The sequence below is a fragment of the Asterias amurensis genome, chromosome 11 (genome assembly GCF_032118995.1).
Source record: "Asterias amurensis chromosome 11, ASM3211899v1".
Classification (NCBI taxonomy): Eukaryota; Metazoa; Echinodermata; class Asteroidea; order Forcipulatida; family Asteriidae; genus Asterias; species Asterias amurensis.
In genome coordinates this window covers 15,688,103-15,702,155 of record NC_092658.1, presented here as the reverse complement: position 1 = coordinate 15,702,155, position 14,053 = coordinate 15,688,103, and the positions used below count along the sequence as shown (strand labels likewise).

The following is a 14,053-nucleotide window of genomic DNA, read 5'->3' as shown; positions in this document are numbered from 1 at the left end:
TTGTGCCGTCTCAACTCTCAAAAGCTGTTGTTGTCCAGTCCCTTAAACGTTGTGGACTTTTTGGTTTTCCTCATGTTGTCTAGTCGCTGAATGTTTAAGGCTTTATTGATATTTGAGCAGCCTCTCAAATTGTTAATGAGTCGTCGTACTGTTTCTTAAATTTTTCTGAAGCATTATTACATTTGATGTAATGTTAATGACAGTGTATGTTATTTTGTTTGCAGGTTATTCACTGGTTGAAGAGCAGTATCAATCATGGACAAAAGCTTCCTTCATGAGGAGATGTTTTTATTAAGCTCAACTTGGATTGTAATATTTGGAACAGCTTTGCATCACTCCTTCCTTTTCTAAGGTATGTTGAATCTGTGAATTCTTCTTAGTGTTGAAACCCTGCGCAATGATTTTCAATTCTTAATTTGCTCCAGATGGTGATGTCTCTCAAATTTGCCTCACCCATGCTTATGTGCATGTAGTGTGAGTCCTCGAAAACTTGCCATTGTTGTGTCAGCTGTAGAAATTTCCTAAAGCATTTGTTTTTTTAGTCCCTTAATCTACCCCCAGTCAATTCTGTGCCATCTCGACTCTTATGCTGTGCGTGCATAAATCTTCAAAAACTTGTTCTCCAGTCCTGCAAAAATTGCCAACCTGAGCTCATGCTGTGACGTCTTTTAATTTTTCTCATAGCGCATGTTTTTTAAGTCCCTTAAAAACTTGCAAGTGTAATGTTTTTGAACCCAGTGGAATCTGTGCCCTTTCAACTCCCTAAAGCTGTTGTGCACAGCATAAATTTTCCAAAAGCACATGTTTTCCTAGTTTTGCAAAACTTGCCAACCTACAATGATACTTCATCCACTGAGCAAATGATGTGACGTCTTCTAAAGCACCTTTTTTTAAGTTCCCTAAAGACTTGCAATTTTTGTGTTTTTTTTCACCCTATGTTCCGTCTGAACCCTCTAAAGCTGATGTTGTGTGGTGAATAAACTTCCCAGAGCATGCCTTCTAGCCCTTCAAAAACTAACCAACCTATTTCGTATATACAATTTATTCCTGAGCCTTTAAAAACCTGCTGGTCCAATGTTATTTGAACTCTAAAACTAAACCCAAGAGGATTCTGTGCCATCTCAACGCTTGAAAGCGTTGCTTTGCAGTGCTTAAATTTTTCCCAAACATGTCTTCAGTCCCAAATATTTTTTCAAACTTCACGCTATTTCAATGTACATAGTCCTGCGCCAATTTTGCAATTGTTTCACAGAGCATGTATTTCTGAGTCCCTTTAAAAACTTGCAGGTCAAATATTTTTTCTTCTGTCTAACTGAAACCCAGTGAATTTTGTGCCGTCTCAACTCTCAAAAGCTGTTGTTGTCCAGTCCCTTAAATGTTGTGGACTTTTTGGTTTTCCTCATGTTGTCTAGTCGCTGAATGTTTTGGGCCCAAATGATAGTTGAGCTCTCAAATTGTTCATGAGCTGTTGTATTGTTTCTTAAATTTTCCCCAAGCATGGTATTTTTAGTTGAAATGTTAATGACATGCTATTTTGTTTGCAGGTTATTCTGGGGTTGAAGAGCAGTATCTACAAGTATCATGGACAAAAGCTTCCTTCATGAGAAAATGTTTTTATCAAGCTTAACTTGGATTGTCATATTTGGGACAGCTTTGCATCACTCCTTCCTTTTCTAAGGTATTTTGAAACTGTGAATTCTTCTTAGTGTTGAAAGCCCGGGCAACGATTTAAATTTCTTAAACTGCTCCAGATAATGATGTCTCTTGTTGCCCCAACCACATGTAGTAACAGTCCTTGAAAACTTGCCACCGTTGGGTTGGCTGCTAAAAGAATAAGTTTTTGACTACCTTAAACTAGATATTTCAAATTTGTTGAATCCCATTTGAACTTAACACCAGTGGATTCTGTATATCCTCAATTCTCTAATGTTATGCATTGCATAAATTTTCTCAAAATATGTTTTCCACTCCTACAAGACTTGCCAACCTAATGCCTATTACCAATGTATAAACTTCTCAAACACTTTTTTCCAGTCCCTTATAAACTTGCAGGTTTAATGTTTTTTAACTCTCATACTAAACCCCCTTTGTTTTGAATCTGCGCCATCTCAACTATCGAAAGCTGATGTCCAGCAGTGCTTAAGTTTTCTAAAGATCTTTTCTCCAGTCCCACAAAACTTGTCACCTAGTAATATTCCAACGTAAAATTTAGTCATGAGCCTCTGTTGGACGAATGTCTGCCAAAGTTTTCATGTCTTTCAAAGCATATGTTGTGGAGCTCTTAAAACTAAAGCTTGCAAGTCATGTGGGTTTTTTCTACTCTCAAACTGAACCCTGTTTCTGTGCCATCTCAAAGCTGGAAAGCTGAAGTTGTGCAGCGCTTAAAGGCAGTGGACACTATTGGTAATTACTCAAAATAATTAAAATCATGAAACCTTTCTTGATTACGAGTACTGGGGAGAGGTTGATAGTAAAAAACATTGTGAGAAACAGCTCCCTCTAAAGAGACGTAGTTTTCAAGAGATAAGTTATTTTCCACAAACTTGATTTCGAGACCTCAGCATAGCATACAATCTGCATGTGTCTTTGGACTCGACTTGATTCTTTGTTACGCATTATCCTTTGTCTTTACAGTTACTGGTGGAAAGAATCATCAGCCATCATGAAACCTTGATCCAATCCAGCTGAGGCAGATCCCAAGCTTCAATAGATTCTATCAATCCAGGTAAGTTTTCAGCAGTTCCCTTTTTTTTATTATACAAATATCCAGTACGCAGCAATTCTTAATTTTCAACTCTACTGCCTGTAAGCTTTTAACAACTGGCTACTGAAATAAAAAGATTTGAATTACGGTGACCTTCATCAATAGAACACACTGCCATTGAAATAAAACTAATAATAATAAAACGTCAATCTTCCGAACCGAATATGTTCCCGTAAGCAGAATTGTACCTATTAGGACAGTCTGAGAAACATTACTGCCGTAACACTGCCCAGATTTAAATTTAGGGGCATAAAAACTGATGTCTTTTCAAAAAACCACTTTCCCTCAAATTAAGATATTTTTAAAATGCTTTAGGCTGGCTGGTGCTGTATAAAGCTTTTTATTGCCATTTAATTTGAAGGGCAATAACCAAGTGTAAGTTTAATAAAGCAGAGACAGCATTACATTCAATAAGATAGAAACTTACAACCCTAAGAAATTTTACACCATTTTTGGACATGCTTGCCTTTGTAGGAAAGACATGAGAGACTTCAGTCAAAAAGAAATTCAATTATCTGTTACTCAACTGCTCAAGGACAAATTTCTAACAATCAGTGAATGACACACTGTTTAACACTCAGAAATGATTTTGGGGGTTTGGAAAGCATGCAAGCTGAAAGGCAACTCTGAAGGCACAAAGACACTACTCATAATTTCTGAAACTAGTTGTTACCATAAAAAATGACTTGGTACCGAGCCCAGAGAGCGGTTGTTGGTACAAAAAACATTGTGAGAAATAAATTACTCTACAGTAACATAGTTTTTCAGTAAAGATGTATCTTCTCAAATAATAACTGAAGTCTTTTATTGTGCATCTGAAAGCACACAAGAGTGTTTTTTCTTTCATTATTTTCTTGCAAATTTTCATTTTTGTTTTAATTTTATGCATATGTTAGGATACACCAAGTGAGAAAACTAGTCTTTGACAATTACCAAACATATCCAGTGCCTTTAAGGAATGAATGATGTTCATTCAGAACCATTTGCAGACATGTTTGTTTATAAGCCCAAAACTAATGCAAGAAACTAATTGTTTTATTTTACAGAGAACATAACTGGTACTAGATGATTGAGGCAGTATTTACTCTACATGCAAGGCTCCAGTGTCATTTCTACACTGAGTGTTGACTATATAAGTCTATCGGAAGGATATGCAATTGCTGAAAAAGGTACGCAAAACAATAAATGGTTTCTAGTACAAACTGCAATGTCTATGTCTTATTCAATGTTCTTTATACGTTTAATTACCACTTCCCTTGTGTCAAGTAGTACACTTGAGTAATACTATCCGATCTTGAATCGAAGTTGATTTTTTGTAACCATAAATCGTTATCTTTTGTCTTTACAGGACCATGGGTACAATCTTTATGCGCCGTCATGGAGCTTACATTAAAGAACTGAGAAGACCAAGGATCAAGAGAGTCATCTTGTACAGATTCTTGTAATGAAAAGACTGCTTTCACTTTATCGTGGACAAATGCTTAACGTCAAACTTTAACTTCCCTTCTCATGGTAGTTCACTTCTCTTCATACGTCTAACAACTTCTCTCCTTTCATCTGATATCTTCTCTCCATACATCTAACTCACTTCCCTTCATACGTCTAACAAATTCTCTCCTTACGTCTGACAACTTCTCTCCATACGTCTAACAGCTTCCCTTCTTACATCTAATTTACTTCTCTTCATTCGTCTAACAACTTCTCTCCATACATCTAACAACTTCTCTCCATACGTCTCACAACTTCTCTTCATACATCTAATTTACTTCTCTTCCTATGTCTGACAACTTCTCTCCATATGTCTAACAACTTCTCTCCATACGTCTAACAACTTCTCTTCTTACGTCTGACAACTTCTCTCCATACGTCTAACAACTTCTCTCCATACGTCTAACAACTTCCCATCTTACATCTAATTTACTTCCCTTCATTTGTCTAACAACTTCTCTCCATACATCTAACAACTTCTCTTCATACGTCTGACAACTTCTCTCCATACGTCTCACAACTTCTCTTCATACGTCTCACAACTTCTCTTCATACGTCTAATTTACTTCTCTTCATCCGTCTAATTTACTTCTCTTCATATGTCTGACACTTTACTTCTCTTCATATGTCTGACAACTTCTCTCCATACGTCTTACAACTTCTCTCCATACGTCTATTTGTACTTTAATGTAACAGTTAATTTTGAATGTTTAACTTATCTAAACAGTTGTAATAAAGTACATTTTATTGCATTTGCTTAATGAGAGTAAGAAATAAAGAAATATAACAGAAACAACTTGTATTAAAGAGTCCTTTATTTGAGTCTATATTGTAGTCTATATTTTAAATAGAATAAACCATATAGAGACTGTACAAACGTGAGATAAACGTTTTTTTTAGAGGGGTCAAAGGTCAAAGTTCAGGGGTGCAAAGCAAAGTGGGCAAAGTGGGCAAAGGACTGTTCTAAGCAAAGTGGGCAAAGTGGGCAAAAGACCATGTGCAAACCAAAGTGGGCAAAGTGGGCAAAAGACCATGTGCAAACCAAAGTGGGCAAAGTGGGCAAAAGACCATGTGCAAACCAAAGTGGGCAAAAGACCATGTGCAAACCAAAGTGGGCAAAGGACCATATGCACATGGTCTTTTGCCCACTTTGCCCACTTTGGTTTGCACATGGTCTTTTGCCCACTTTGCCCACTTTGCTTAGAACAGTCCTTTGCCCACTTTGCCCACTTTGCTTTGCACCCCTGAACTTTGACCTTTGACCCCTCTAAAAAAAAACGTTTATCTCACGTTTGTACAGTCTCTATATGGTTTATTCTATTTAAAATATAGACTAAAATATAGACTCAAATAAAGGACTCTTTAATACAAGTTGTTTCTGTTATATTTCTTTATTTCTTACTCTCATTAAGCAAATGCAATAAAATGTACTTTATTACAACTGTTTAGATAAGTTAAACATTCAAAATTAACTGTTACATTAAAGTACAAATAGACGTATGGAGAGAAGTTGTAAGACGTATGGAGAGAAGTTGTCAGACATATAAAGAGAAGTAAAGTGTCAGACATATGAAGAGAAGTAAATTAGACGGATGAAGAGAAGTAAATTAGACGTATGAAGAGAAGTTGTGAGACGTATGAAGAGAAGTTGTGAGACGTATGGAGAGAAGTTGTCAGACGTATGAAGAGAAGTTGTTAGATGTATGGAGAGAAGTTGTTAGACAAATGAAGGGAAGTAAATTAGATGTAAGATGGGAAGTTGTTAGACGTATGGAGAGAAGTTGTTAGACGTATGGAGAGAAGTTGTCAGACGTAAGAAGAGAAGTTGTTAGACGTATGGAGAGAAGTTGTTAGACATATGGAGAGAAGTTGTCAGACATAGGAAGAGAAGTAAATTAGATGTATGAAGAGAAGTTGTGAGACGTATGGAGAGAAGTTGTTAGATGTATGGAGAGAAGTTGTTAGACGAATGAAGAGAAGTAAATTAGATGTAAGAAGGGAAGCTGTTAGACGTATGGAGAGAAGTTGTCAGACGTAAGGAGAGAATTTGTTAGACGTATGAAGGGAAGTGAGTAAGATGTATGGAGAGAAGATATCAGATGAAAGGAGAGAAGTTGTTAGACGTATGAAGAGAAGTGAACTACCATGAGAAGGGAAGTTGAAGTTTGACGTTAAGCATTTGTCCACGATAAAGTGAAAGCAGTCTTTTCATTACAAGAATCTGTACAAGATGACTCTCTTGATCCTTGGTCTTCTCAGTTCTTTAATGTAAGCTCCATGACGGCGCATAAAGATTGTACCCATGGTCCTGTAAAGACAAAAGATAACGATTTATGGTTACAAAAAATCAACTTCGATTCAAGATCGGATAGTATTACTCAAGTGTACTACTTGACACAAGGGAAGTGGTAATTAAACGTATAAAGAACATTGAATAAGACATAGACATTGCAGTTTGTACTAGAAACCATTTATTGTTTTGCGTACCTTTTTCAGCAATTGCATATCCTTCCGATAGACTTATATAGTCAACACTCAGTGTAGAAATGACACTGGAGCCTTGCATGTAGAGTAAATACTGCCTCAATCATCTAGTACCAGTTATGTTCTCTGTAAAATAAAACAATTAGTTTCTTGCATTAGTTTTGGGCTTATAAACAAACATGTCTGCAAATGGTTCTGAATGAACATCATTCATTCCTTAAAGGCACTGGATATGTTTGGTAATTGTCAAAGACTAGTTTTCTCACTTGGTGTATCCTAACATATGCATAAAATTAAAACAAAAATGAAAATTTGCAAGAAAATAATGAAAGAAAAAACACTCTTGTGTGCTTTCAGATGCACAATAAAAGACTTCAGTTATTATTTGAGAAGATACATCTTTACTGAAAAACTATGTTACTGTAGAGTAATTTATTTCTCACAATGTTTTTTGTACCAACAACCGCTCTCTATGCTCGGTACCAAGTCATTTTTTATGGTAACAACTAGTTTCAGAAATTATGAGTAGTGTCTTTGTGCCTTTAGAGTTGCCTTTCAGCTTGCATGCTTTCCAAACCCCCAAAATCATTTCTGAGTGTTAAACAGTGTGTCATTCACTGAAATTTGTCCTTGAACAGCTGAGTAACAGATAATTGAATTTCTTTTTGACTGAAGTCTCTCATGTCTTTCCTACAAAGGCAAGCATGTCCAAAAATGGTGTAAAATTTCTTAGGGTTGTAAGTTTCTATCTTATTGAATGTAATGCTGTCTCTGCTTTATTAAACTTACACTTGGTTATTGCCCTTCAAATTAAATGGCAATAAAAAGCTTTATACAGCACCAGCCAGCCTAAAGCATTTTAAAAATATCTTAATTTGAGGGAAAGTGGTTTTTTGAAAAGACATCAGTTTTTATGCCCCTAAATTTAAATCTGGGCAGTGTTACGGCAGTAATGTTTCTCAGACTGTCCTAATAGGTACAATTCTTCTTACGGGAACATATTCGGTTCGGAAGATTGACGTTTTATTATTATTAGTTTTATTTCAATGGCAGTGTGTTCTACTGATGAAGGTCACCGTAATTCAAATCTTTTTATTTCAGTAGCCAGTTGTTAAAAGCTTACAGGCAGTAGAGTTGAAAATTAAGAATTGCTGCGTACTGGATATTTGTATAATAAAAAAAAGGGAACTGCTGAAAACTTACCTGGATTGATAGAATCTATTGAAGCTTGGGATCTGCCTCAGCTGGATTGGATCAAGGTTTCATGATGGCTGATGATTCTTTCCACCAGTAGCTGTAAAGACAAAGGATAATGCGTAACAAAGAATCAAGTCGAGTCCAAAGACACATGCAGATTGTATGCTATGCTGAGGTCTCGAAATCAAGTTTGTGGAAAATAACTTATCTCTTGAAAACTACGTCTCTTTAGAGGGAGCTGTTTCTCACAATGTTTTTTACTATCAACCTCTCCCCAGTACTCGTAATCAAGAAAAGTTTCATGATTATAATTATTTTGAGTAATTACCAATAGTGTCCACTGCCTTTAAGCGCTGCACAACTTCAGCTTTCAAGCTTTGAGATGGCACAGAAACAGGGTTCAGTTTGAGAGTAGAAAAAATGGTGTCACTCCCTACGCCATGGTGTCATTCCTAATGCCCTGATGTGACTCCAATCTTCAGTCCTGAATAACAATTAAAATTTCACTTTTATTAGACATAAACCTTGCAAACACTTCTTTGAAGAACACTTTACTCAACATACAAATAGTTGTTTAAAAATAAACATGGAGTGTGGTTTGATCCGACGGTGCACCACTTGAATCAACACTTACATTATTTTATCATTCAGTTTACTTCAGCATTCTGAAACTATGCGCATTAATTGTATACATAATGTTGGGTTGTTTCCCAAGAAAAAAAAGTAGATCATTGGAAATTATGTTCTCTAAATGTTTCATTGTAAAAGTTGATAGATTCTTAGCGCGTCTTCAAAAGGAAATCTTAAGATGAGGTAATAATAGAGGTTGTCTTCTTTGGGGATTCATGGAATAGCTTGGAATACAGAAAACTGTGGACATATTATTATTAATAAGGCACTGCACTAAGATAGAGTTATCATGCTGAACTCATAGAGAAATCTTACCTTAAGGTTGTAGTCTGTAACTTACTAATGACTAGATTTCAGTCTTCTTACAGCAAGACACACCTCTAATAATGTGCATCTCGAGCGTTGAACCTATGGAATATTCTTCCAAAAAGCATAAAGAACATCTTTAAAAAAGGTACAGCTAGAAAAGGCTATACTTCATTTACAAACAGAAAAACAAAGACATTTTTGATTGTATAACATAGTTAATGTTTTGTTCTATGACTCTGTCCACATTAACACGCTTCTTTTGATTGCAGCGATCAAAAAATGCAACATATGATATATTCTAATACTATTTCCTCAACAATTTAGTATTTTCGAGAGAAGTATATTTGCCTCTTTCTTGTGTATATATCTTTTTATTCACAAATCGTTGTTCAATTTATCCTTATATTTACTTGTACACATCAACACTTTGCACAATGAAAATAAAATGTAGGGTTGAATTTAATTAAGCTGAAGTATTCATCAAAAGGAATTGGTTTGGTATAAATTTGGTAGTTATTATTATTTCAGATTGAAACTGATCCACTTTATTCTCAATAATTATCATAAATATGTTTTGTGTACCATTTGAAATGTCACATCTCACTGCCCCCTTACCATAACAAACCTATCCAAGGTCTTCCAGGTTCCAACTGATAGCCGCAATGATGTCACTTCCTGCGCCAAGATGTCAATCCCCATGCCACGATGTCACTCCATATTAAGTCCTGACAACAAATTCAAATTCACTTTTTTTTGAACCACATACAATAATGCTTGTAATATGAAATGTAATTTGATGTAACATTTCACAACTGCACTGGGCTAATGTTCAAGTCTTTAAAGGTTTTACAACAAATAGCCTTGGTTTGACTGCAAACAACGGCAGCTGTGACTCATGGTGAACTCTTCATGGTACTTGTTCAACTCCACAAGTTTTGGTTAAAATGGATATTAAATTAATTTAAGAGCCACAGTACAACACACAGGCCAGCATTTAGATTTAGTCAGCAAGCCGAGTTAATAGAGAAATTTTACCTCAAGATTCAGTTTAAAAACTTGTTTCGGAGTAGACGTCATTCGTCTTACAGCAAGACACATCTCTGATGTGAACCTCTGAGCGTTGAACCTGTGGAACATTCTTCCAAAAAGCATAAAGACTGCCCTGTGTTAGAATATCATAATAAAAAAATGAAAAACATAGACTTTCAGGATTGAATTTAATAGTTTGTCTTTTGTTCTTGACTACATGTATATGCTAACTAACACTATAGGCTTGTTTTGAATGCAGCAATCATAATATGCAACATGATATCTTCAAATGTTATTTCCTTGACAATAAAGTATTTCAGATAGAAGTATTTGCTTCTTTTTCATTTTGTCGAATGTAATTAGTATTCTAATAGTTCTTCACATATCTTTGTTTATTATGTCTTTTACACATGTACACTTTGCATTATGGAAGTAAATGTACAGTTGATTTGAATTGAATATAAGTGTTTCTCTGGAGGGGATTGGTACTGGTATAGTTTTAAAAATTACTGATGTTTCAGATTAAAACTTATCCATTTTATTATCAATAATTACAAATCAATATCATAAATATGCTTTGAGTAAGTCAACTTGCCATTTTAAATGTCACATCTCACTGCCCCCTTACCATAACAAACCTATCCAAGGTCTTCCAGGTTTCAACTGATAGCCGCAATGATGTCACTCCCTATGCCACGATGTCATTCCATCTTAAGTCCTGAAAAACAAATCAAATAACACTGTTTCAGACATGATAACCTTTCAAGTACTTAAAGGGTTTGATTTTTACCAAGGGAGGAAAACCAGATGGTCTAGAAAATCCTCTTGGCACACAGAAACAATGCACAACTCACTCACATATGACCCTGGCTGGGTATGACAGCAGTGTCACCTCAGTGAGGTGAGCGCTTTACGCATAAGCTAACAATGCCACCCAAATACGCGTTTGAAGAATACCATCAAAGAGCTACAAATACTTGTCAAAAACAAAACAAAAACGAATTTGATCTTTAGTTGCACCACTTGGCTATTGTTGAAGTTTTTAAAGGAACACGTTGCCTTGGATCGGTCGAGTTGGTCTTTCAAAAGCGTATGTAACTGTTTATTATAGAATGCAAATGATTAGAAAGATATTTTAAAAGTAGAATATAATGATCCACACAAGTATCACTTGAACCTGCTTGGTTTTCCTTTTACCTTGTCGACAAAAACGGTCGGCCGATTACAATGGCCGTTGGCCGATTACAAATGGCCAACCGTGTTAGTTCGCAAAGTGTAAGGAAAACCAAGCAATTTTGAGGCAAATGTATGTGGATCATTGTATTCTACTTTTAATCTAACCATATGCATTTTATAACAAACGGTTACAAACGCTTTGCAAAGACCAACTCGGTCGATCCAAGCCAACGTGTTCTTCTCTAACGGTTTTACATCAAATAGTCTGGTTTTGACTGCATACAAAACAACGACAGTTGTGACTCAAGGTAAACTTCTTCATACAGGCTTAACTCTACCAGTCTACAGAAAAACAAATTATGTGTGTGAAAGTCTTGGTTAAAGGGATAGTAATTTAAATGCAGATTCATGGTTGAAACTGCAGTTCCACATTTAGATTAAGTCAGCAAGCCATGTTAATGGAGAAATCTTACCTCAAGGTCCAGTCTTAAACTGGTTTATGAGCAGACGTCAATCTTCTTACAGCAACGCTGCACACCTCTGATGTGAGTCTTTGAGTGTTGAACCTGTAGAATATTCTTCCAAATGAATTATCATTTCATAAACCCTGGCGATTAAAAAAAAAAAAAAAAAAATGAAGGTTTGGATAGAACCACCCCCTCCCCCACCACCACTTTAGGTACAACTAGAAATTTCACCGAAGGCACAAAATTATTAAAAAATCATTATTTACAATAGGAAATATACAGGAATTGCCAAAGTGTTTACAATAAAAAAACAAATTAGGGTGAAAAGAATGTTCTGTCAGTTTGCATGTTTCTGTTGTTTCAACTGTTCTTTCAGCTGTTTTCATTTTAGGGCTCGGTCTTTACACTGCCCAGGCCAGTGAATTCAGTTTCAGGCCAGTAAACTAAAAGAAAAAGGACAAGTCCGGAGGTTTTGTTTTAATTCAACATTTTTGTTCAATGTTGAATTTGAGTTTCACAAATTATAGTTCAATTCTGCCGAGTACCACCCAAAACACAGACCTTAGTAGTGTATTTCAAATGAAACAGTTCAGATCAAAAGAACTGTATTCTCATTTTGACTCCAATTGTCTTAAAAATAAATCCCCCGTCTAGTAAATATTCTGAGCTACAAGTCTTGACCCTAAAATTGGCAAAACAATGTCTTAAGACTAAATGGTTACCTTCAGTTCAAAAAAATCTTCCGAGGACAAAGCAATTTTGTAAAAATAAAAATTCAACATGCAAACTCAGTCCAAAATACCACACCATCAGCGCAGATTGTTACAATGTTATTTCTGCAATCAATTTCATACTTACAGGTGTCCTTGACGAAGACATTTTAAGCTTCCTCAGCTCGCTAGATTCAGGAATTCTCAGTCACCAAAAGCGCGGGGATGGTCGCCATCTTGTTGACTTCTTGATGTCGTCATTCTAGGCGCGCACGTAGTCTCGATCCTAGAAAATGGCAAAACGGGGTTTGGCAAATGAGAAGAAATTCACACAAAAGCTTTCCAACAAAACACAAAACTTAGCACTTGGTTTGTCTGCTTGGATGAAAGAAAACAACTTTTTCCCCTTAACAAAAATCGGTGGTGTTCACAATTTGAAAAAACTTTGATATGACAGAGGGCGCACTTCATAAATCGTGCGTCACTCAAATCACTCAAATTCCTGAGTAAAATAGTTGATTTGGTTGTAAATTGTTTTGAAATAAATCTTAATTATCTTTCAAAATTTATCAATGATCACTTTGTTATGATAATCAATAAAATAAAGATTACTCATTAATATCATTGGGTTTCTTCAATAGACAGCTGTGATTGGTCAATATACAAAGTTACATTATGACGTCTCTCGTCTCGCGACTTCTCTTCATAACTTTTGAATTGTAATTTGTATCCCTAAATGTACGTCATTTCTCTATAGCAATGATAATGTTAGTAAAAATAATGTGCATAGCATTATATAAACTCCACCGAAAACCATGAACCATGGCGCTCACATAACTAAAAACAAAGTCCCCGTTAGAAAAACACAGTCATTATGAGAAATGAAAAAGTTAAGCTTAATATTGAAGTTTATTTAAATTTTAAACTTATTTCTTAACAGTTTTTTTTTTACGCAAAGCTAACTGTTTAGATACAAATTTAACGATATAATAAACCCTTTTACTTAAAGGAACACGTTGCCTTGGATCGGTCGAGTTGGTCTTTGAAAAGCGTATGTAAGCGTTTGTTATAGAATGCTTTTGATTATAAATATATTTTAAAAGTAGAGTATAAAGTATTATTCGAAATTGCGTGTTTTTGTTGTTGTTTTTTTACCTCGTCGACAAACACGATCAGCCATATTTAATGAGAGACAAATTTCTGACTCCCATAAATGGCCGACCGTGTTAGTTCGTAAAATAAAAGGAAAACTTTTCGAGGCAAATCTTTGTGGATAATTGTATTCTACTTTTTAAACATCTTTCTAACCATAATGCATTTTATAACAAACGGTTACAAACGCTTTTCAAAGACCAACTCGACCGATTCAAGGCAACGTCTTCCTTTAATGTTAAACTTTTATCTAAACTGTCGTTTTATTGGTAATTGTCAAAGACCAGTGTTCTCACTTTAATTCAACATTTTTGTTCAATGTTGAATTTGAGTTTCACAAATTATAGTTCAATTCTGCCGAGTACCACCCAAAACACAGACCTTAGTAGTGTATTTCAAATGAAACAGTTCAGATCAAAAGAACTGTATTCTCATTTTGACTCCAATTGTCTTAAAAATAAATCCCCCGTCTAGTAAATATTCTGAGCTACAAGTCTTGACCCTAAAATTGGCAAAACAATGTCTTAAGACTAAATGGTTACCTTCAGTTCAAAAAAATCTTCCGAGGACAAAGCAATTTTGTAAAAATAAAAATTCAACATGCAAACTCAGTCCAAAATACCACACCATCAGCGCAGATTGTTACA

At 35.4% G+C, this 14,053-nt stretch overlaps 1 long non-coding RNA gene across 1 annotated transcript; it reads right to left on the bottom strand.

The window, feature by feature from the left end:
* Window positions 1–5,716: 5,716 nt before the first annotated feature.
* Window positions 5,717–12,773, bottom strand: LOC139944632 (uncharacterized). Its single transcript, XR_011787000.1, has 10 exons — window positions 12,403–12,773; window positions 11,551–11,684; window positions 10,530–10,619; window positions 9,908–10,034; window positions 9,488–9,597; window positions 8,879–8,983; window positions 8,262–8,417; window positions 7,940–8,030; window positions 6,740–6,862; window positions 5,717–6,560 (listed from the first exon to the last, which is right to left on the bottom strand). It is a non-coding gene; the product is annotated as an uncharacterized lncRNA (long non-coding RNA).
* Window positions 12,774–14,053: the final 1,280 nt, after the last annotated feature.